The sequence below is a fragment of the Aptenodytes patagonicus genome, chromosome 2, assembly GCF_965638725.1.
Source record: "Aptenodytes patagonicus chromosome 2, bAptPat1.pri.cur, whole genome shotgun sequence".
Classification (NCBI taxonomy): Eukaryota; Metazoa; Chordata; class Aves; order Sphenisciformes; family Spheniscidae; genus Aptenodytes; species Aptenodytes patagonicus.
Window position 1 is genome coordinate 16324125 of NC_134950.1, and position 22016 is coordinate 16346140.

General features: G+C 38.6%; 1 protein-coding gene across 4 annotated transcripts in view; it reads left to right on the forward strand.

Moving 5' to 3' along the window:
- The window catches only part of TRPS1 (transcriptional repressor GATA binding 1), a 218102-nt gene that overhangs the window by 67862 nt on the left and 128224 nt on the right, over window positions 1-22016 (forward strand). The window lies entirely within an intron of this gene.

Consider the following 22016-nt stretch of genomic DNA (forward strand, 5'->3'; position numbering starts at 1 on the left):
TAAGGTTTGTAAAAGGATTTATTAGTGGATTAGGTCTATGCTGACTGGTAAAACCATACCGACGCCCTTCAAGGAGGAATTACTTTTGTGTACACTTCTAGCTACCTTGCTCTTTGAACTCTGTTGTGCCAAGGACTTGTTTGTCTGGGTCTTTTCCTTAGTTATAATATTTTAATTTTCCCTTTTCTTCTTTGAAAATTGGGCAAGTTGCCTTTGTCAGTTTGAAATATTTAAAAAAAAAAAAAAGGGAAGGAGGTTAACTTTCTACATCTGCTGAACAGAGTCCCTAATCATATCTATTTCATCACTTCTGATGGATAGAGGAAAACAGTGAGAATTCAAACTTCTTGAAGGTAAGGGGTGATCTGAAGGATAGGAGATGGTGGAAGATGAAGAAGTGTGATTCCATGAGTCATATTAATTCTTCCAATAGGGCGGATATTCCTGGTTCCCCTGGATCTGTGAAAAAGATCATAGAAACCTAACTCCTTTATTTTGCTCTTGGTTTAGTTTTGGGATGCAGTACTGGAGCCAGGAAATAAGAAGACAAAGTGATCTGGTCAGCTTGACCAGTTCGAGCTCTGTGTCGGGTATTATCTGATATACATATATGTTATATGTATGCCTGGAAGCTCACTTGGCTCAGACAGAATTAGAAATTGTTCAGAAAAGAACTTCCCTTCCATTCTGGAAAAAGCTGATTTTTATAATCCTCTGAAATAAAAAAATACTCTGCATTGTTAAGCAAATGTCTCATGATTATCCACTTTTGGAGAAATTTATTCTTCCAATGTGAAATACCTAGTAGAAATAGCTAATGTTGTGCTAAAAGTTGGGCCTTTCTAAAACCAAAACGTTAAATCAATACATACTTCTGGTATCATATAATGAATGCTCATGCAAAATACTGTATCCCAGGACGACTGGTGACTAGGAAACAAAACCTGTAATAAAATCACTGTGGACACCTTCATTTTTTTTCCCCCCAAAGATTGACACAGAGGAAGCCAAAAATTTTGGATTACTCGGTGAATAAACACTGTGAGAAATGGACTGAAAAAACATCTAACACATCCCTTTGGTTGTACTGGCTATTAAGTATTTATAAAGTGGTTCTGCTTATTACAATGATTTGTAATGATTTGACAGTAGCAGTAATACCATTTGCTTTTCATTTTTTAGTTCTCTCATGACTGGGGAAGGGGAGATGATGTTTTTCACATTTTTTTCATATAGATAGAAGTTAATACTGCAAGTGGGTTTTCTAGATACTGAGTTTAGGAGTGATTAGCATTTTAATAAAACATCAAAGATGATAGAGATCAACTGGGGAAGGGGTGAAAATCTACAATTGCCCACAGAAATCCATAATGCCTACAGGATAATCGTAAACTTTTGGAAATTACTTAGAGTGTTTTTCAGCTTTGCGTGTTGTGTAAGCCGTTCATATGCTGCTTTCTTGCATTCCTTCCATGCATGATGGACATGTTCCCTCCCCAGTCTCTGTGCTACAGTAGATTATTCACGGGAGTCATTAGGATAGGATTTCTTTCCTTTTTAGCAGCTAAAAGACCGAACCGCTTGTGACCTTTCGGGGGCTGGGGATGGTGCAGTGGCGATAGCTTGAACTCTACATGTGTGCAAACACACATATGCAGTGGACGCACCTTTTTTCCCCAAGAGCGCTTCCAAGCTGTGTGTATGTAACAGAATGTTTCTCAGGAGCTTGGTACGCTTCTGTGAGTAGCTTTAATTTATTTTTCTTATTAACATGTTTCCAGCAGCTGTACTTACAGCGAATCGGTATGTTTTGCAAATGGGAATTACAAAAAGTGTACCTCAGCATGGTACAATGTAGACATTATTTCTGCTCTTCCTTAGAGTAGCTGATTTTATAATTTAAAGATTTGTTGATACTGGAAGGTCTATTGAGATGCAAAAATGTTCCTTTTTTTGGGTAGCACATTGGCAGCCAGCAGACTCCAGGCCTGGCAGATTGTTTAATGCTTTGACAATGCAGATCTTGGGCAGCAGGAACTTTTTGCTAAACTGATTTTAAATGAAGTGTCCTGTTTTGGTATGTGTGGACACTGCAGAACAAAGTTTTCCACAAAATTGGGAATTGCAACCTGAGCCTTCAGATCTATACACGGACCTAGTTAGCCCACCTAAAGGTATTGGTAAACACTGCTGCCTCGCATTGTAGTTCAGCCGATGCAGATACAGAATAGCACAGATCAGTGTGTCCTGCGGTGCCGCATAGACCTGAAGGCAACAGGGAGATGCCTGTGTATTAGTCATAATTCATGTAACGGGGATTTGTGTACCGTCAGAGGGAGAGAGATCGTCAAATGATTGCAAAGGTACTGGCGATTTTTATCAAAGGCAGACTGCAGGCTGTAACGTTAAATATCTAACTGAAGTTATGTTAACCTTTGTTATGAGCTTTTTATATGGGGCAAAGGATAAAATCAACTCTTCTATTAAATCGAGATTATTTTGTACCATAATGATCAGACTGTTTACACACTACAGGAAATCATGGCGTTTCAATAAATTTTCCATTTACTTTAAGAAGAGTTATTTTCTTTTTGTCTGTGATATTTGCACTTCGGATATTTCATGTAGTGTTCTGTCTAGAGCTGGTTATATGGATTTAAATTTGGGGGAGACAGGAAGTCAGAAAAAGTTATTTCCCGTCTCCCTGTTTTGCATTCTCTTATGTGGCTGATTGGCAGAGCTCATTTTAAAATTAGCAATAGGTATGTATGTATCAGTAAATTTACATATAATTGATTCAATATCAGTGTAGTAAATATCAGACACAATCCCTAGTGGTGAAACATTATTTCTCCTATTATAAAGTACTGACTCTTGTTATCCACAGGGTTAGATGCCAGATAGCTGCAAAGCAGTGGAAATGCTGAACTGGCCTTTGTGATTTCCAAAAGACTTTTCTAAACATTCAATTCTTGGCCAGAATGATAACATACCTTTGAGGTAAAACCTGCCTCTCTGATGTTGGTAGAAGTATTGCTGCCGCCGTTAGCAGGAGCACAAGGAGCAGCACTGGAAAGTTCAAGCACAGAGAGAGGGATCTTGGTTTAAACGTGATTTTTCGGTGGTCACTACAGGGTAATGGATGGAAGTTTTTGTGCGCTTTGGCATTGTGTCCCACTTCCAACCACCTTTTGATAGCAACATCTTAATGGTATATCTACAGAATTAAATTTAACGCATATAATTGTATCATGCATCTTATATTTAAGTTGGTGGAGGTCTTGGATGCTGCATTTCATCCTTCAGCCACTTTGGGAAAGAAAAAGCAGCCCTTTAAAGAAGAAACATCTGAAATAGTTTCTCTGTAGCTGCATCTCATTTTTTCCCCATTTCCTCTGACTCTGTTAGAGATCTTTCAGGAAGTATTTATAGTCAAGGCCATTCATTGCCATACGGGTCCTCTAATTAGCTGCGGGGAACTCAGCAGGCACTGTGTCTTACTAATGCATGGAGCTCTGTCAGGTCAGAGAGCTGCCAAAGTCTTTCGGTTTTTTTAGAAGCACCTGTTTCCACAAGTCTCTGCCTGGGGAGGCAGAGGGCTACTTTTTAAAATATAACTACATCCTGGAAAACGGCAAGAATACTCCGACAAGGAAAATGAGAAAATAAAGTTAGGACTTGAAGAGAAATGGTTTTGAAGCGTTGGGTTTTCTGCGCAAAGCCGAGGCGGGTAAAATGCCTGTGCTGGTGAAGGGCTCACGGACGAAGCTAAAATAACTTTCTGAAGGTTTCAAGTAGTTTAGAAACAAACATGTACTTGGCTGCTTTTAGTAACTACTGGAACCAAACCCACAAGAAATTGAATGTTTTGCATTACTCATCCTGACAGAGTGATCAGATAGGACTAGAAAGTAACTTTTAGAAAAATGTTAACCTGCCCAATTAAAGGCATGTTTCTGGTTTTTGTGTGGGGTGTGTCTGTCATGTGGAGAGACAACCCCACCTCGTGCGTGTTTACCCACCCGTCAGTTCATAGTTTTTATTTATTTATTTTTTTTCTTCTCCCTTTTACGAAATGTGGTTTAGAAGAGAATTAAATGATAAAATCATTATTTGGGTGGGGTGCAGTAATAATGCGAAAGGGCAGCAGCTACGTCAAAATCCTTGATGAAAAGGTGAATCAGAATGTGGAACAAAGGGCTGGGGAGATCAGTACCGGCCCCCGGGCCGCTGCGTAAGCAGCAGGATTTATTGAAGTCGCTATGATCAATAACAATGATTCAAGCAGGGAGAACCAAGATAATTCTTGATTTAAAACAAGCTGCTTCATTCGGATGGGAGAGACAGTAATGAAGACAAGAACAAAAGAGTGCTTTCTTGTATTGAACTGAGTGGCCAAAACAGATTGACAATCAGTTTCAGATGCAATTAACTCAATTTTATATTATCCTTAACTACTTTGGGTAGGAGAACCTCTGTTTTGCTCTCTCCGGTCCGGTATTTGGTGTCCTGGTGTTGGTGGGAGCAAGAAGGGGCAGCGCACCATTGTCACCTGGATGCTGCACGCCTGCACCAGGGCCTGGCTTTGCTGGGCGAACGTCACCGGGGTGCTTGAGGCAGCCGCTCCGTGCCATTGGTGCCGTGGGTAATGGTGGTTATTGAACTCTGCGTGAGGGTGGGGGTATCCTCAGTGCATGGCTACAGTTCACCTCGGCAGCCCCCGCCGTTTGGGGCTGGGTGGGGGTCCGGGCACAGAGGGGCCCCCGGCACTGTCCCCCAGCCTGAACAGGAGCCCCTGGCATGGGGTGGTGCGAGCCAGAGCCTCCCTCGCCCTTGAGGCTTGGAGGTCTCCTTCCAGTTCAGCCTCTCTGCGCTACCAAGCCACCCTTGTTGACACTGAAAACAACTCAGTCCTGCAGCCCTTATTCATACCCCCTTGCTCCAAACTGGACACACTGAACGAGGAAACGTTACTCCTTTAGGTACGACCAATCCTGGTAAGCAGCTATTTTTTTTTTTTTTTACTGTCTTCAAATACATTCCTGAATTTTTTTTTTTTTAAATTGTGCTCACAGTGGATGCAGCTCGGTTAAAGTAGTGTCAGGGTATGGAGCACAGCTGTGGGCACTGCAAAGGCAAACAGCACAGCAACAGCTCCCTCCAGTCTAAACAATTCTGAGAACTGTCAATGGGAAGCCTTGTTTAAACTGGGAAGTAAATGCAGCTTCTCGCACAACGACTAATTTCAATAATTAGCTGAGCTTCTCCAAAGTTTTGAAAAGTTAAGTGCAACTATAACCATTATACAGCCCTATTATTGTTCTGTATTGCTAGTAGTACTTAGTATTAGATTATATACCTAAAGTGAAATGGAAGCTTCAATTGTATTTAGAAACTAAGGATAATCTTTGCCAAACTGGATCCAATAGGAAACACACATTCATGTCCAAGGGCAGAACTTGCTGCTAACTTGTAGATTTTCAATGGAAAATTAAATTTCATAGATGAATGCAGGCAAGGATTGTACATAATTCTATTTTTGCCTGAAGTACTATGGTGCTGAACAGTGAAAATCTATGTGAAGATCCTCTAACATCTGGAAGTGCAGAGTTGCTTTCTGTGTTGAATTTCAGACAACCTTCTACATGTATTTGGTAATTAAAAGACACAATAAATATACTTTTTTAGAGGAGGGATATTATGATAGACAGCAAATAAATGTTTAATTTATTGGACTAAGAAGGGAGCATTGTAATTATAATTGGTTTGAAGGAATCCAGATGCTATCCACATCTGAACAAATTCAAAATGGTAAAGATTTAAAAACAGATTTATGAATAAACAGTGCACACACATGTTCTGTGATTTTTTCCATGAAGGTATCTAGGGGGTAATACACCCAGTTAAAAATGACAACTGTGGAAAATAGTTGTTACATGAACACGTGTGTTGAAACAGAAAAATATATATATATATGTGAGATATGCAAAAGGTTTTCTGGGATGTCTTTTGTTACCTTAGCACTCCTCAGAATATGCATATGGCCACCTTGGCAGTAGTCTTAATTTTAAGATCTCTAATGTAGCCCAATTCATTTAGTGAACAATTTCCTGCCTAATATAATTAATTTACTTCTTGTACCAAGTTCTGGTTTTAAAATGAAGTTTTTTAATGGCTAAATGGTTCTGTTGATGTTTTTCTAAGCATTTTTCTAAGTAGTATTATGTATATTTTAGAAAATCTTACAATCTTTGTTGTAGTGATATAATAATATGTGTATGTAATATAAATCTATAAATCTATGTATTTCATATTGCATGTTACATTATTTAGAGTTCAGATAGGATATAACTTGTGCATAAAGACAGGAGGAGGAATAAAGATGTTTTCTCTTTTTGCGCTGTGCACAGTATGAAGTTTCTGAAACAAATGGCGTGGTGGCAGCCCAGGCTGTGCAGCGCTTTGCAGGCAGCTTGCAAATGGACTTCAAAATCTTTGCTGAGTTTGTGTATCCCTGTGCTGCCTGAGATTTGCAGATCTCAGGTTGGTGAATCATATTTGTCCTAGTTAAATGGTTAATTCCCTATGATTTCTTGGCTGCTGTAGGCCTTAGTCTCCCAATTCTGTCTGTAAAATGGGAATAAGGGCAGTTTCCCGTCTTGAAAGGCGAGTGTGAAGAGAGATGCATTAAACTCTGTATTGTGCAACACTATAGTCATAGCAAGAAGACCCTGATCCATAGGCGTCCTGAATCAATATTCCTGGTTAACTTCTCTGGGTATAATGGTGTAACTTTTTGCAAGAATACTAGTGAAAGAGAAAAAATTAAGAAACAGGTTATAATTTTAATTTTAACTTTGTTAAAATTTCTATTCTTTCCTTCAGCCTGAAAAATAAAGAGAAAGCAGGAATTTTGGAGCGAGGCATTTGCATTTCTTGTTTGACTTTGACCTCATTTTGGTTTATGTGCCTCTGATGTGCATAGTGGCAAACTACACGTTTTCACTTATGGGAAGAAGTCTTTTAACGATGGCTTACAGTGCAGTCTTTAATCATGTGAGTTGCCTCCAGCACTTGCTGAGAGTAAAATTCCACCCTCTCCATTTTCAGATGGGTTGCACTGTCGACTGTTTCTCCTTGCAAGACTGTCTGTGATTTGAAAATTGTGTTTAAATTAAAAAAAGCAAGGAAAAAAGAGAAATAATCAGAACATTTGTCAAGGAATTTGTTATGAATGGGAATGAGGAGCAATGCAAACAAGCTTGGAATGAGTTTTAATTCATATGTTATTCTGGGAGCCTACAATTTCTGGTGAGAAAATGGCATATTTTAGGTCTATTTCCTCCAGTTCTTGGCATGGAGTAATGCCTGTTTTGTTCAGTCAGATGTTCAAATGGGAATTTTGGATGCTTAGAACTAATTTTAGTAGGTGGGGGGCAAATTTATTATGATGCTACAAATAGAGTTTGATCACAGCTGCTTCACTGCAATTACAAAAATCGGCTGTGAATCACTTAAATTATATTTACTGGTTGCAAAAAAAAAAAAAGAATCTCATCTATACAAAACTCTGTCTTGTTTCCCTTAAAGTTCTGAGTATCATCATTTATATACCCAGTATTTTGAATTTGACTTGATCACATTGCCGAAGTATTTTCATGCCGCTCTCCCCCGTGCCCCAGCAGTGATAGCGTGCTCAAATGTCTCTACCATTCTTTCCTGAAGCAACTGTATCTTTCTGTGTTAGTGTGAATTTCTGAGCTTGTTCTGAAATTACAGTAAATCACACACAGACCTCTTCAGACTTATTAAGAAAATGTTAGAAACTTCACTGAAAGTTGGGCACTTCAAAGCTCTTGCTACTCCAGTCTGTACATGACTAAAAGGCTGTAAGGCAGACACCGCAAGGTGAAAGCTTTCAAATCAAAGCAAAACTTAATATACCGCTATTATCCCCTTTATAAAACATATGGAGAATAATATCTTTACATACTAATGAGTTTTTTCTGATAGTAACTGCTTTAATGTTCATGGGGTTATGCTTTTGAGTTAGAAGAGAAAACACTGAGTTATACTCCGTATTTTTTCGGCATTTCATGGCAGCTCCTCTCCCAACCCAAAGTGGATGTATTCCAGATCTGTTTAAAAGTTTGTATTGTGCAGAATAAGCTTGGTCAGCCTGTTTCTTGAGAAAAGCATTTTCTTCACAATTTAGTTAATGGACTCGGCTATGGTGATCATTTTGGCATTCCTCCCTGCAGCTGATAAAGAAGATCTGTAGAACTCTCCATTGACAGTAGCACAGTACCTGTTAGTATATTGCTGAAATTCATTTATATTTGACTGAGGTATGCTAGAAACTTAATATTTCCTTTTGTTTAAAATTTGCATAAACCCTACCTTATGCAGTGTTTGAGGGGTGGGGAGAGTTAATAGAAAACGTGATTAAAATCTTCTAGGCTTCAAGGCTTGTAAACAACTTGGCACCTATGTATGTTTGTGTGCATACGTGTGTTTTACTGGTTTGTTTACTGATTTTAAATTAGGTTTAAAAATTAGAATGAAATTTAAAAAGTGAGATTTATTTTTAAATTAAAAATGAAAAGACTTTTCCACTGAACACAGAATTTCTGTAGTTATTTAGCCAAATGGCTTGTAGGACTAATATTAATCATTTTTAAAGCAAAGAGTATGTTAAAACTTTACTGATTTTTCCATTACAGAAAATTATGTTCTGCTTAGCAGAAGTTTTAAATCTGGGTTGATTTTTCAATAGATCTTTTCATGCCTTTAAGACTGTAAACTTAATCATCACTTAATCAATTTGCCTTTCCCTTCTAATAGCCAACTAAACGGTAGAGGTCTTTGTAATGGTTATCCGTAACAACTGTCAGAGCAGATCTGGTGTAGGGACTTCTACAAAAATTAAGAGGATAGTTGATATCTGTTAAATTTGGTCCCTCAGTCTGGTCTTTCTTGGTATGATGGTCAGCTACGTGACTCCTCACGTGAAACTCAGTTTTAGTCAAACCTCGTGACCAACTGCGTATATCTCAGGAGAGGTGTTTCATTTGACTTCAGTACCCCGAGTTGGCATTGGTGTAGACCTCTAGACTGAACTTTTTCTGAAATGTATTGTTTCAATGAGTGAACAGAGAGCCTGGGGTGAAGCCTTAATCATTGCTAAAGGCATTTGAAGGCTTTCTTAGTGATATCCTCCTTAAGAAGTGAAGCATAAGCCATTTTGGACACCAGCGCTCCCAAGTACATCACTGTTGTGAAGAAAGAACATTTTTAAAAACATTGATTTGAGAAATATTTTATCTGTGCTGGTTCTGTAGGTCCTTGGCAAAGAAGTTAAATTTTGTAAGTGCTAGGAAGTTAGCAGGGTCTCCATCCAGCTGTCTGCACTGAAGGGCTGCCAGCGCCTCGAGAGCTGCAAGGTGTGCCTGGTGCTCTGCCTGGCTGTGAATGCCTCTGGACCCCTGCTGTCAGCTGTTTTTATCAATAGAGATCTGCTTCCCTCTTTGCTTGGCCTGGTTGCAAGGAAAATTCTCTTTTCTTGTCTTCTTTAGCTTGGTTTGTCTCTCTTCCCCATCAATCTTTTGTGGAACTCACAGTTTTCTATAGTAAAAGTCATTGAAATTCTCCAAATTTGGAGCTTTCTTTTGAAAGAAAAAATACCAAACCATTCATTCTGTTATAAGAACTGTCTAGGCTTTCTGCTCTGCCTTTCCTAAAATATACATCATCTGCATTGCAAACGGAGGCTTCCTGATGGGGAGAGATTAAGCAAAATTGTCTAAATCCGCTTCTCTCCTTGGCATCTGCACTTTGCCACAGTTGAAGCCAGGGTACTGGTCTGAAAGGGCTTTGCTCTGACAGCTTCTCTCTCAAATGCCTACTAGCATGCACATAAATGGCTCTAGTGATCTGATATCCTTCCTACCAAAAATATTCTCATGGCCTTGCTTGCTTTCATCAGCGCTACTAAGTAAACCTCAGCTAGTGGAAGGAGACATGTTGGAGCACAGCAGAAGAACAGAATGGATGAAACTACAAATTGTTAGTCTGTTAAACACAGATTAAGTCTTTGGGTACAAATTCCATTAGTGACTGAATGAGTCTGGATGGGTAGTAGCTTGTGGAAGTATTTGTTATGACAAAACCAACTTTTCATTAATAGACAAAGTTATCCTGCTTTCCTCTGTAGTCTGGCCAACTTCAAAATGTTTCAAACTAATTTCAGACTTGTAAAACACTGTCTATCAGATACAGACATATGGATTGAACTAGTAATTTGCTTGCCATCTGCTGATAAAGGAAGCAAGGCGTCTAAGTAGAAAATGAAGAAATTTTTTTTCCTCCCCCATTGGAATGTCATATGGTGCCTTTAGTAGTTGTTTGTATTGACATTTTTATTGATTGTTATGTAAAGTGTTACATTGCATTGACCTGCATCTGCTTTCATCTCATAATTATGATTTTTTTTTTGTTTACAAAATATCCATAATCATTTGAGCCTATAAGTAATGTAGTTAGAAAAGAACCCACTTTAAATCTGAAAAAATAAATTGATAACTACAGTTCTTATTGTATGAAACAAGAATAAGCATATTCTTTTGCTCAGAACAGAGAAAAACCTGAAATGTTACTAACAGAGTTAATTAAAATTATATTTTCTTTTAGTCAAAATTTCCCTTTTCCTCCTGACAGATAGACTAGAGGCCAGGAAAAACAATACAATTCCCAACATAAAAACAAACAAACCAACCTGCCAAAACTTTTCTGCTTAGGGGAAAATGGATACTGGAGCTTTCTGGGTTTTTCCCTGTAAGAATCTTCTCTCACCAGCCCTGATGGTTTGTGCAGGTCCAGAGTTTGTCCCCCAGGCCTTTGCCAAGGCTTAGCTGTGCTGGCAATACCTATTTCATCCGGGGATGATTCACCTGGAGGGGCAGAGAGGTTTCTCTGCCTCGCCGCAGCAGGAGCAGCCCAGGGGCAGCGCAGTCTGCGGGAGCTGTGCTGTTGCAGTGTTGGGAGCAGTTCCTCTGCCGGGGTGCATTGCCTCGGCTGCTTGCCTTCGGGAAGCTGCAGGGTGTAAGAGTTGAAGCTTTGCCTCCTGAAACTGTACGGACTTCTTATTTCAGCATATAGGCCCTGGTAATCTGTGGAAATAATAATAATTCCATAATGAAAGTTTAATTGTTTGTTCTTTTAGTTAATGCTGCTTATATGTTTGTCCATTTTCATGAAGCACTTAGAGTTTCTCTGTTTAAAAGTGACATATCAAGTAGAAAATGCACTGTCTTCTCAATAGGAATATTGCTTTCATAGGTAATAAAATACATTCTCAATCAGTGCTCAAATACATGGAACTTTGGTTAGTTAAATAATAATAAATACTCATTTCAGCCCTAGTTCTCCATTTTTTATTCATATTGACAAGTACTGTATTTTTCATTGATTTCAGTGATCCATTTTGAACAGATAATGCTAAAAATATTAATGAGCTATGTTCTTAAACATGAGTTATGTCTTCGTAAAAGTTGTGACTGAATTGTTGATTTTCTTTTAAATAAGACGAGCCCATTTTTTTTCTGCAGCAATTGGATTATTGACTTGCCAAAAGTGTAGGATGTAAAGAATGTACCAAAGAATTTCTATATGTGCTTGAAGTGAAAGTAATACGGAAAATCACTACTTGTCCAATATACTGTTTTCTCTTTTGTAAATACCTTTGTTTTTCTGAAAATTGATGTTCCTTGTAATGACCTGCAAAGTCTGTGAACAATACAGATACCTATTAACACATGCCGCCTTCTCTTTTCTGAGTGTGGTTATGTGCGGTTCTATTTGAAAAAGCTAAACAGTTACATAAATAACAAGTTTTCCACAATGTAGAGTTAATTACCATTTTACATTTGGAGTTTACACTATGCAGAAGGCTATTGCAACAGTAGCAACATCTTAACAGGTGGATATTTGTTGCAGATGTACTCATAGGAACCGATATCTGTGACAGCAAGAAGTCTGCAAAAGTAAGAGGAAAATTCAGATAGTATTGATTAAGTAAAAGCTTAGGTAAATGCAGTGCTCCTGTGAGGGCTTATGGAAGGCATTAAGCTACAACAAGTAGTGCCACTAGTAGTACCATTACTATATGGTTTGCCACATGCTTTCCCTCTGCTTTTTATGGCTTAAGCTGCATTCAGTATGCTCAGTCTGTCCTTGTATTATGTTTCTACGCTGTGTTCCAGCACAGTAAGTCTAGATCTATTTTGCATCTGATGGGCCTATTGGCTTTTGTTCTGGTTTTATTTCATTGAAAACATCAGGACTCTGTTTTCCTGATGGTAAACGTTAATATTTACAGCATACACTGGGAAGTATACGTCCAGGGTAATTTTATCCTTTTAAAGTTGTTTTGGGTTTTTTTTATAGGACTTACCATGCTGTACAGTATCTGACAATTCCCATGTTTATAATGCTTTGTAACATATATTGCAATTGATAAAATATAGATGTTTACAGCATTCTGTTAGAGTATGTTGACTGCAGCAACAGGGTCAAATTACCGTTAAGAAAATACTGCTTCATAATAATGAGGAGGGGATATCAGATACTTAGTCTGAGTTGCCTACCAGAAACTGGTAAACTTGCTGTTGATGGGCATATTCACCTCAGGGTATTTAACGGCTCTTTATAGGTTAATGCTTGTAAGTCCATTATGTAGCTTGGTAAATTGCCTTGAAAGGAGATGAGGGTGTGATCGATAGGGGAGGAGGAGCCAAGATCCCTTCTCTTAGACAGGCTGTATGATTTGGGACAAAGGTAAATTTCCTTTGTGCTTCTGTTGATGCGTATTTTTATTATATAGTAGCTTCCAAAGAACATTGAGATTTATGAATATTAGCAAATTGCTTTGGGAACATTGGATATGAGGCAGTTCAGAAGTAGAAATGTTTATAAAAAATAGCTAAAATTTTATATGGCTAGTATACACTTATCTCTTGTCTATCAATCAGAGCTGTTCTTTTGCAGACTGAATTGCCTTACTGTGATACTATCGCACTTCTGACGTGAACAAATGGTTTCAAAACCATTCATGTCAGGTCAAGATGGTGAAAGCAGCAGATAGACATGAGAACCGGGACTGTATAAACAACATACTCCCATCACCGGACTAACACAGGTCCAGAGAAGTGGCAGCATCGTTCTCGCAGCTCAGACATTGCCAGCATGCTATTCTCCCCTTCCCCAGTGCAAGAGAATTGACTGCAACTGTTTATTTTCAACACATGGTTGATATCTTTGTCTATCTGTCTGTCTGTATATCAGCTGTGCCTTGTTAGGGACTTGATTCATGAGCCCTGAGAATCTTGCTCAACCTTTCATCTCCCTGCCATGTAACTGCGGTTTGTTAGAAATAACTGAGAAAAAATGTAAACTTACTGAAATGACTAAGAAGTCTATAGTCAGTGTCAAAGGAGAGAGGGGATGGACTGAATCGAGGGTGTATGCAAGAGATTAGTCCATGCTTTCTCAGATATATTTATAGTATCTCTCTAGATGGAGAAAGAAAAACTCAACAGTTGTATTTGCCCTTTGAGAAATGTCAGAAAGGATATTTCAGTCTGACCAATTCCTCTTAGTCTGGAGGTTTCTCTTTGTACTGTGCAGAGGCATGAGAGTGTGGTATTCCCAGCTCTATATAATCCCAGAATATACCCATATGTTATATAAAAACCCCTTGGCTATATATATAGCATATGCCATATTTATATGAGCGAACTTCCGTAGTTCACTTAAGAGGCTGTAGAGACACTGATGCAGCTAATGGAAACATAGCAGCAATGGGAAGGAAATTTGAGAGGTTTGTGCTTTCTCCGCTATAACCTTGTCATTGATCATCCTGTTCAGCACTGCTTAAATGAAGAGAGAAAATGCTATTTATTTTTTAAGTTTTTAAAGTGTGGAGAAAGCACAGCTCTCAGATGAAGTTGCTGTTACCCTTCTGGAGATGGAAAAGCCGTTTTTACATGGGGGTAAATGTTACTCGTTTTCTGGCCTATTTGCAGACTGTAGAGTGCCCCCAATGGATTCAGGTGGCCTTTAGCACTTACATCCACTCCACATGAGTTACTCAAGTGTCTCAATAGAAATTACATGTATCATGTTTTTTGGATATGCCTACCAGTGCCTTCACTGAATCATATTTGTGCTGCTGCTACTGCTCTGTTCTCCTGCTAAACCAGGAAGACTCCGTCTGGAGATCAGCCAAGTTTTCAAAGTACTCATAGTGTCCGTAGTCAGAACAGAATTGCCAGAAAGTATGGATTTTCCTTAGGATTTTTTGAAATGGAACTGTATTCATTATCTTGAGATTGTCAAAAGCGCTTCAGCTGGTCTTGATGTCTAGTCACATCACAGTTGTAAAGTGAGGGTTGTTTTCAATAGCTGGCAATAAGTTGTCACATATTTTGGCCTACCATTTCTTCTTTCTGAACTGTTTAAGTAATGGACAAAAAATATAAATATGCTTTATAAATCTGTATCACCAAAATGATAAGTCATATGCAGACTTGGTGACTTGAAGAACAGCATCTACTTAACCACCCAATGCCATTAGTTTTTTTATAGAGACTTTTAGATATGAAAGTGTGCTGGAAACATTAAAATAAATGATATTTCCAAAGGGAAAGTTAAAATGTATGCCTTTTCTCCTCTGTTAGGATTTTCTGGAGAACTCTACTGTGACCAGCATAGCTATGTCGCTCTCATTAGTATGTGCAGAACATCAACCTGCCTCACATCCTTTTCTAGGAGAAACTGTTGAAAGGTTCGAGTTACCCTCCATTAATAACACTGGCAGCACAAATGACTGAAATACACTGTCAGTTGTGCCAATGCAAAGCTGTACAAAAAAGTGAAAATTTTATCCCATTCTGTTGAAATATTAAATTAGATTGTTTAAGAGCAACGTTTGATTTGGCTTTTTAGATAGCAAGGAAAATGGACAATCTTTTTATTATTTTTCTGTGTGAAATTTGACTTTTTTTAACCAACATTACCATCATTTGATAACTTGAAGGGCTACGTGGCATTCTGACTACAAAAGGGATAGAAAGGACACATTAAGAGAGTTTATGAAGTTGCTGGGGAAAAGAGTATAATGATAGCAGCAGGAAAAAAAGCATATCACAGCTTCAAAACAGATGGAGTCCTCTAAGGAAGCTGTCTGAACATGGCCCGGGAACTATAAATTGCATTTAGAAGATAGGGTTTTCACTGCAGATGGCAGGTTCCCAGTTAGAAGGTGAAAGCCAGAACAGGGCTATGTGCATGCAGAGAACTGCATTGAATGTGCCTAACATCTTGTGTTTGACATACATCGAAATTTAAGCTGGAATATGAATTCAAAAGGCTGATGTACAAGTTCAGAACATGAAATATGTCATAGTGTTCAGAAACCAAGCAACTTGCTTTCAGGCATAGAAAGTTTTAACTAAATACAAAGGCAGAATAAATTTGTGGCCCTAAAACTGAAACAAGGCATTAACTTTGAATGTCATTTTCAATCAACCTTACACTGAAATATGACAGAAGAGCCCTCTCTTTCTTCCCATGTGCCAAGCTGGTGTCATTCCAGAGTCACCAGGTCAAAAAGCAGTGGTTTCTCTCTGGGCCTGTTACCCCATATTATTTTATTACCCTATTTGACCTGGACCTGATTTCAGTGAAATAAATGAGAGTTTTGGCTTCGACTGGGACTCCTGCTCTAGGAAATGATCCTCAGATCCTAGGAAAAAAAGCTCCCTGAAGTCACCCCATCCCATGGACTTTCAGGGCAAGACTTGTCTCATCTAATCGTGATTGAGGTGTCTGTGCCTGAGTTACCTGTCTAGGATTCTTGGAGCCAACGCAAATTTAAACAACACAGTTGTGAAGTACAGAAAGATACTCCTCTATAGTCAGAGAACTGCACACTTTTTGGCCATTCATTGTATTGGCTTCATCTCCAGTGACTGAAGGAGGCCTAGACACATATACCACTACACAGCAATTACAGGAGGTGATAAAAATGAAAGGAGTGCCTGCTTCTGCTTTTTCCGAATGGCAGCCTTATCACTTCAGGTAGGAAGCAAAACTTCAGCATATCTGCAGTTAATGACTCCTCTGTCTCCAAAATATAATATGTCAGTTAATGGGAAATACTAATATGGCTTTAATCAAGAAGGTGAGGGGAAGGTTCTAGCTAAAACTCAAAACATTGTTTCATGGAATAATTACAGTTTTATTTATTAATAGTTTTATTTTTCTTGTTTAATATATGTGTTTAAATTTCTAGGGTGACATTTCTTTAAAAAGGGAATAGTATAAGGCCATTGAAGATGAAAGCTGTATTTTCAGTACTACTCTTTGCATAGAGCAAAGTGATAGTCATTCTGTGGAAGTATATTTAAAGACATGCTAAACTGATGGCTTTGTAAGATAAAACTAAAATCAGAGGGAATGAAAGGATATTTGTGAAGCAGAAGAAGGGAGTAAGATGGAAAGGAAAAGTTAATGAGCTAATTTGGATAAGAGTGGGGATGATTCCTTCAGTACATGAGGTGCGTACATGTATGGGAAAGGGGTGTTTCCTCTTGCTTTGGCTAGCTATTGAAAAGTCAGGAAGGCTCAGCCTGTAAGAGAGCCAGGACAGATAAGGGAATAAGGGATCTGAAAAGGAAGCATGTCTCTGAGAAGTCAAAGAATTAACTAGGAAAAGTGGCCCAAGGAGCTTTGTCTAAAGTTTTACAATATAGATTTTTTTGCATCTCAAACAAACTTTTAGTGCTTTATTTCTATATACCTCTCACTCTTAGTGTTCCTGCCTTTGTTCCTTCTGAATCTGTAAAATCCATCTCAAAGAGCAGTAAATAATCTGCTAATGTCCATTTTAAGTTACAGGAGGCCTTGAGTGATTATCAGTGATTTGCTACCCTTTATACATTAGTCAGCTGCAGCTGTTTAAATCCAGAAATGCAAACTCAGACCTAACGTTTTTGGTGATTCCTGTTAAATACTCAGTGGTGTTCATTTAGAACAGCAACTGAGAAATCAAGTAATGAAGCACCATTACTCAAAGTTCGAAAACTGAAAAACAGTTTATCTTGTTTTTTCTCATTATTATTGGTAGGAATTACCTTCCTGGGTCACATACTTCAATGTATCTAACAAGTTGTATGAATAGAGCAGCAATAAAAGGCCACTGCAAAGCATATTTCATGGGAGTAAAGTGTGCAGTGTTACCAGTTGTTAAATGACTTTTCCCTTGTGTACATGTGAAAGTCATTCTCTTATACACAAGGGCTGTGCAAATCATATATACTTAGAAGAAGCAAGAAAGGAAGCATCTGGATTGGGCATTGAACAATGTATTTGAATTTTAAAGGCCTTTCACTGATTTACTAAGGTATGTCTTAGCTTGATCTGCTCTCCTACCACTGTCAATAGGATAAGGGTGGTACGTGGGTTTCCCCACTCATATTCAGCCCCTCTATACTTTTTTCATGACCTCATTTAGATGATCGACATCTTGCAGTTACTGGGATGCATGGGATGAATTTCTGGAAACTGTTCATGGTATATGCTGTAACTTGGAGTTTTGAAACCAGGTTTGTGGAGTCTTATTAATTGCTGACGATTAAGCGATGGGTGTGGATAACTGTTGACAAAGAACAGATTTCTTCAAAGAGAAAGAAAAAAAGCTCCGTAACTGGATTCTTATGATTCAGTAACCTTTCTTACGTACAATAGCTGTCACAGAGTGGAGGCAAGAATGGGCAAAAATCTTTGAGCTGGAGGCACTGAGAATACAGGAATCTTTGTATTACGTAATCGGAACCTAAATGAGATGCCTAAGTAAGAAGGGTGGTTTTCTTAGGCTCCTTCCACAACAAGTGAAGAGAGAGAGGTACCTCCAGAATGCAAATCAAAGCAGAAGCATATCTGCCTTCTCAAATAATTTCTCTTTACCTTGACTGACAATTTAGGAAGCCTGGGGAGATTACTTTCTTAATTTAGGCCTGTAAGTTAGGTGGCTGAAATTGGGCGATGACCCTCTGTAACTCTCTGTGTGTTACATTTGGGGAAATTCTAGTGTGAAGAATCCTATAGGCAAAAGCAGGTGAGTAATTTCAAAGTCCATGTTGCTCTAGATCGTTTCACACTCAGTTATGCCAATACAAAGAAGTGTTTTTAAGTGAGGCAATTCTACAAAATGCCAAAGCTTGCCTGAAGATGATCCAAGAAAAATGAGAAGCCAGCCCATAATGTCCATTACAGACTCTTCTAAATCTTATGTTACAAGTGTATAATACCTTTCTACACTGCTTTCTGTTCTAAGATCTCGTAAGCTTATCCAGCCCCCAAGCGCCAGTCATTCAAAAACAAATTAAAACAAGCAAAACCACCTGTTTTTTGAGGTGCTTACAAAAGAAGTGTTTTGTCTTCGTTCTGCACCGGGCATTAGCAAACAGCAGGGTTTTTGCAGGGAAAGCTGTCAAGGATATTGTGATGGGTGCTGTGCCGTGCTACGCATGCAGAGCTGTGTGTGGAAAGTAGAGGCATTGGTTCGTGGTCATAAGAAGTCCATAAAAGAAAAAAAAAGTAAAGAAGCAGAACCTCATCGTACTGAAAAGGACCTAGTCACATTGAAAATGATCACCATCTCCAATAAGACCCCATCATGTTGAACTTTCCAGATGTGCTCAGATGGTAATTTTTGGATGTTTCAAAATTACTGTATGTTGAATTGCATGATTGACTGCTTTTTAAAAGTTGATTTAACCTCTTCACCACTGAACAATCTGTAACACTTTCCCTTGCAATTTATTCTTTTGTGTTTCCCAACACAACTAACAAATAGTATTTCACAAAAAAATCTTTTTTTAAAGGTTATACGTCACTTTAAAACTTGTTGCGGGTACTAGTGTGGTAATGTTGCTGGTTATATTTAGGCAGCAAAGTGTGTCTTAAGCCCTTCAGACACAGTAAGGATGAAAGGCTGTCCTAATGTTATCTTTTTTTCTTTAAAGGAACTGATGTGTCTCTTGTTTATGGGTTTATGGACATTTTTATTGCAGCAGGGAATTTCTCCACCCCAGTTTTACAGGGCAGCAGTAAATGCTCAGCAGCTGGGATACTTGCGGCAATATGAAGAAAGTCTTTCTTAACATTTCCATCCTTATAACAGCAGTTACAAAATGGTAACTTTGATTTCTTAAATAATACATGAATTTATGTGTGGGTTTTTATTGGGGTTTTTTGTTTTGTTTTGTTTTTAAACATCGGTGACTAATACTTATCTCAGTTAGTAGTTACCTTTCTCTCCTGAAGTTTACAGTAAGCTGGAAAACTGCTATGGAGTTGCTTGTTGCCTCTGTATTGTGGTGTGAGGATAGATTAGGTGGAATAAAATTACTTGAGCAACTGGATCAATTAAGTGCATATACAATGTCTATGTAATAAATAAACACGTTAAAACATTTGCAAAACAAATAGTAGGTCAAATTTAGTGCAACAGTGTATCACAGTGGAGGAAATAAAATTTACCTTCCCATCCACTGTAAACCTGCACAGGGAACAAAAGGACTCTGCTGGGTCAGAAAGGCCTGGCTGCTGTGACCCTTCAGGAGGGAATTGGACTCTGTATAGCTTGCAAACATTGTAATGTGTGCATCTCAGTACAGCTTTACTGTAGAACCTTGAAGCGTTTAAGATTACAAGACTACGTAGTGTTTGGATTACTCCTTCTTATCCTGTTTTATTAAGGAATATCTAAATGTCTTCCACTATTTAAATGAGAAAAAACAACTTTCAGATGAATGTGAACTCACTTTCGGACAAATGATGACCGAAGAGCAGGTTTGGGGAACATCTGAGTTCCCCTTGCAATTCATTTCAGCTGAACCAATTGTGTAATATACTGTTTCAAATGTAAAAAACACATCTAACCTAGACCGTAAAGATACAGTAATAGAAAAGGTTAGCTAGTTTTTCAAACACAGTGAACACAAGGCAGTATGTACTGTAAACTCTTAATGCATTAATTTACACTTAGACACAGCAGTGCGGCTTGTCTACGGTGGATGGACAGAACAAGTTAGTTAATATGTTCTAACAAGGTCCTGCTAGCGTAGCCTGGACAAGGTCTATCAGTACTTGTCAGTCACTTTATTCCGGTTGCTTATCTAATAGAGTTCACCTCTGACAGTTGTGTATAAATCCAACACTGGATTCTCTCCGGAAGATATCTCCAGCAGCAGCAACTGAGATCGGTGTCTGAGTTACAGCATCACGTAGTCATCCCTTAATATATCATTGGAAATATGGAATAAAAGTTGGAGAAAAGGAAAAAGGGAAACCAATCCTAGCAGTGACTACCATGCCTTCTTTCGAATAGTGAAGCTGATCGGTTTTTTTTTAGTATAGCTATTTCAATATTTTGATAATTCGAGGAAATTTTCAATTACAAGTGATTAACTTTTTCCCCCTGGTAATATTGTAGCTGAATATTGGAAATAATACACTACAAAGAGTATTTTTTACTTGTTTGTTGTTTTCCCCCTCCCCAATTCCTCTCCAGCTAACCCACTGGTTTAGTGATTAGCACCAGAGCCTTTCACACAGTGTTTTGAGCTCAGTTCCCTGGCTGCAGTTCACTCAACCTTGACGTAAATCTCCAATAAGTACTTTGTGAGAGGTTAGCCTTTTGTGCAGGGTGTGTGAGAAATCCTGCCTGACCAGGTTTGTTACAGAAACCAGTGTCAAATTGCCTTGCCCCAAGTGTTTGAATATGAAAGAGAGGGATGGGGGTGGGGGGAATCATGCAAAAACCCACCCTCTCTCTCCACTTCCAAGAGGCTAATTGTTCGGAAAAAACCCCCAGTGTTTGGACTCACAATGTTTTAGTGCTTATGTGCCTATGTCTGGCACTGTCAAGTGAGCCTGTGATGATTTACAGTCTGCAGGTAGAGCAGTGAGTATGTCATTCATAGAACCTGCCTTCTGTGTCTTGCGTGTTGAGGCTGGTTGCTTTTAATTTAATCTATTTGATCATGTTATTTGCCTTAGGTGATCAACAACCTTTCATGTAAATCCTAGCCAATCTTATAAAACTAATGGAGAAGAAAAAAAACCACACCAAAATACTAGCACTGTAGTCATGCCTTCGCTGTTGATGTCAGTGGTGTCATAGGAAGGCAGATAAGGTATGCAACCCTCCCTTTTTATAAGGAACATCTCCTCCCTTCTTTGAGTTTTTTTTTTTAAAGAAAGTTACATCCTTTGGAAATGGAAACAATACATTATCTTACTACCTCAGGGCCTTGTACATGAAAAGCCCGTTGAAATCTCTTTGCCGTTCTTCCATATCATGTAAAAGTGGGTTGCTCCCAAATAGATTTAAAATTCAACATCTGTACTTTTCTGTTAGCAACCTTCACGTTAATTGCAATTACACATTACTAGACGTCTTTTGGATTAACTCTTTCATTCACGGGAAGTAGATCCACAGAGGTTTGCATAAACACTTTGGGTTTGAGGCTGGGGGCTGCTGGAATACATTTGGACAAGTCACCCAGTTTATCAGATTATGACAGTAAATGGCAGCAATATTGCTTAAAGGGAATGGGGACCTCGGCTTCACAAAACCAAGAAGCAATGCAGAATCTGCAGCAAGGGACAAAAAGCTGCCCCTCCAGCTAAGCAGGCAGGGCAAATGAAATTCTTCAGAAGGGGAACGCTGCACAGAGGCTTGCTGTGATATATTTAATGGGTCCACTGACTTCAGAGGCTCTGGCTTGAAGGTTTTGGAGGGAGAGAAAGGGACAGGAAGGAGGAAGAAGTGCTGGAAGGAAGAGGGGGAGTCGTCTGTTTTTGCCAATGTTATGTTTAGTTGGAATAAAACAATAATAAACACAAGACTTTGAAGGCCATTATTTCCTTACTGCTAATTACCTGCAAGA